We start from the raw sequence: 3,590 nt of genomic DNA, 5'->3' as shown, positions 1-3,590 counted from the left end.
GTTGTTGCACCATCTTTGGTCTCTTCAAAGAGATTGAAATAGAAGAAAGCCATCTATTAATTTTAAGACCATCTATTATTATTATTTATTTATTTATTTACCTAATATAGTTATTAACAATGCTTATACGTTAGAYGTTGAATTGGTGTTTACAGGAAGCACATTTTATAGAGATACTTAGGAATGATAATACCTCTGTTACGAGTTGTGCAGAGCACCCAGACAAGCAGAAGAGTCACAATCCCCAAAACACTGTTGGACACCACCAACAACAGAAGAGTAGGACTCAGATCAAATGGAGAATCATGCCCTGGAACTGTGGAGAAGGTATAGGTAAATACGTATTGTACTAATGAACACTTAGTAGTAAGATCATCAAACTGTAAAATATTGCATTATTGGTGGTATATCTCTATTTTGTTGAGATTAAAGTATATAATTTTTTCAGATGAATTGTTATGACTATATATTTGTGGCTATTTACTAATTAATTTGAAATTACCAACATTGAGCTTGGTCACGTCTTTCAAACAGTATCTCCCCACATGAARCCACAGCACAGTAGTAAGTCCCAGCATCAGAGAGGCTGAGGTTCCTCTTGGGGAGGTTGTAGACACAGCTCTGTGGAGGAGACCCAGCCTCAGGATCAGTATGTGGAGACCCAGCCTMCACATACTSATCACTCCTGTCTCCATGGGTGTAAATGATTTCTGGACGGGATTCTCCTGAGCCATGTCTGAACCAATATACACTGTTTCTCCTGCACAAGTCTCAGTGTGTATTGTACAGTTCAGAGTCACAGAGTCTCTTGGCTGGACTGACTCAGACACAGCCTGCTGAACAACATGCTGGGTCCTTGTACTTCCACATTTTACACAGTAAAACCAGGGTTCCAATGAATGTATAATTACATTATTTACWGATACAAAAAGACTGACACCATTACATATTATTTGTTAACTTCTGTACTTACCCTCATGCATCAAAAACACACAATTTCCAAATATGATGGTGTCATAATCGCATGCAGCACAGTAATACATCCCCACATCTGCTGGTCTGGCATCTGTAATGGTTAGCACAAAACTAGTTCCACTCTTCTCACCAGCAAACTCAGGGTTGATAAACTCCCCATAGAACRATGGAGTGTTTAAGTGAGAGTAGAAGGGCTGCATCAACAAAGGAGCTTGTCCCACTCTCAGCTTGAACCAGTTGAAGTAGTTATTTTTGTCTCCTAAGATGAGGCATTCCAAATCCACTGTGTCTCCAACGATAARGGTCTTTGGACCCTTTCAGGAAACTAGGCGTATGTCGCGGGTCACTACTTCACAGGAGAGCCGTTTGAACTTAAATTTTTTTTTATATCAAAATGGTTTTTTTTTTCAAAAATGTAAACTTTCATGTGCCTTAATAACAAAGTTATATTTCAAGTGTTCTTTTAGCCAGCTAATGTATGATCTTATTATTCGTATCTCAGAGCCATTGCTTGAATAGTTATAGCCTAATGTTAGCTAGCTAACATTGAAATTGGTTGGTTAGCTACCTGCAAATTCATGCAGTGTAGTAACGTCATGAGTTCGGATTATGGTTCACTGTTTACCTAGCTAGCTACATGTCTTGTTAGCTAGCTAATGTTGAACCTGGTTGGTAAGCTACCTGCCGATTCATGCAGGGTAGTGACATCATGAGTTGGGATTATGATTCATTGTTTAGCTAGCTAGGTAGATACATATCAAAACAAAATAATCCACCATGCAAGTAACCATTTCAGGTGCGTTCGTAAATTCAGTCTGGCCATATACTCCGATGAGCACTCTCGTCTGAGTGTGCCAGAGCACAGAATAACTGATGAATTTACGAACGCTCAACATCTATTGAATATGGCCGGTGTCAGTAAACGTCGGCAAAAAAAGCATAATTAAATTGTTGCTCCCAGCACAGTTACAGTCACCATGGCTCTGGATAACATGATAAACAGCCTAACCAGCTCTGCTAGGGTGAGTAAAATGGTCAGTGGGGTGTTCTCTCATTTGTATCTGTAAGTAGCTAGCAAGCTAGCCAATGTTAGCTAGTTAGCTTCGGTGCTTGAATGCCGTTGTGAGGTCAGAACGATCAGGAGCAACCCTACTCATCGGCCAGAGCATCCAGTGTGTGCTCTGAATGCTTCGAGAGCGAAACGCTCTGAATTTACGAACTGACAATCTGACACCACAGTTGCTGTCAACAACGCTCTGGATAACATAACAGCCTAACCAGCTCTGCTAGGGTCAGTAATGTTCAGTGAGCTGTTCTCTCATTTGTCTCTGGAAGTAGCTAGCAAGTTAGCCTGGGCGCTTGACTGCTGTTGTTAGTACAGAATGCTTTGATCAACCCTTAAAGAGATGGCCGGGGCTAAATCTTAAGAGAGTGTGAATGATGCTGAATGGGTGTAGAAAAAGGGCTCTCCAGTAGTAGTACCAAAACATTCAAAGGCTTTCAACTTTCAAAGCAGATTTATTTTCCCATTGTTCCTCAACTGTAGTGTATGATTTACCATTTGGTAGCTCTGAGTCTCTACATTTATCAAATGTAAAAAACACATTTTCAAATGTTGCAACATAAGATTGATTTGAGCCGGTTGGTCACATATCAGACTGTCTTATGGTTGCAAGAGACCACCCTTACAAAATATATGAATACTTGAATATCTTCACATGGTTTTGTAACTTCCTCATATGTACACTGTATGTTATTTCCAGGCAAAGTTCTGCCATACATTTCTAATGTTCAATGCTAATTGAAAATATTTTTTTTATACAGAACTGGAGTGAGGGACTACATGCTTGATTGGCTGCTGTGGCATCAGTAAACACACAGACAGGACAGATGCAGATACATTTTGCGCCACTGCAGATGGCTATGGTCCAAGGTGGCTTAGCAGTTCAGACGTCTTTTTCTGTTCCGTATTGTTCGTGTCCTGTATATATATATATTTACACCTTTCTTCGCATATCTTTTATCTTTTATTATCCAAGAACTCAACTACAAAAGCTTTCCTGCAAAAGCTTTCCTGCAACCCGCTTCACAATTACAAAAAGTATTATTTACCTCAATCTGAAAATCCATCGTGGAAGCTAGCCAGGGGCTAATTCAGAAGCTAGCCTGAAGCTAACCAGAAGCTACTCCGATAGCTAGCCAGAAGCTAATCTGTAGCTGCCCCGAAATTAGCCGGTTTGCTGGCTAGCGTTGGTGTTTCAGCTGCCCACGTTTAGTGGTCATCAGCTATTCCTTTAGCTCGATAATCTACCGGCACTTTTGTGCAACGCGACTCGGACCGGAGCATTCCGCGGACTCTTTTCTCTCAGTTTCCCCGGGATTCCAGCCGCAGGCTCTGGACACTTGCACCTTGATTTCGCAGCTAGCTAGCTGCAAACGTGTGATATTGGCTTACGTCGACCCCGGAGCAAACTCAAATCATTCTGGAGCTAGCCAGCTGAGGAGTTCCATCACCATCCGGACCCGTTTCTTTTGTGTTGCTGCTGCAGATACGGAACCCACCGGGCCTTCACGACTGACTGCCGCGACTGACTGCCGACGTTATCTGCCCGAGG

At 41.7% G+C, this 3,590-nt stretch overlaps 1 pseudogene; it reads right to left on the bottom strand.

Annotated features, from left to right (window-relative positions):
- Nucleotides 1–498: 498 nt before the first annotated feature.
- On the bottom strand, nt 499–1,573 carry LOC111980642 (uncharacterized; annotated as a pseudogene).
- Nucleotides 1,574–3,590: the final 2,017 nt, after the last annotated feature.

This window comes from Salvelinus sp. IW2-2015, linkage group LG3 (assembly GCF_002910315.2).
Source record: "Salvelinus sp. IW2-2015 linkage group LG3, ASM291031v2, whole genome shotgun sequence".
Classification (NCBI taxonomy): Eukaryota; Metazoa; Chordata; class Actinopteri; order Salmoniformes; family Salmonidae; genus Salvelinus; species Salvelinus sp. IW2-2015.
The sequence above is the reverse complement of the archived record's forward strand: the minus strand, read 5'-3'. Positions and strand labels throughout refer to the sequence as shown.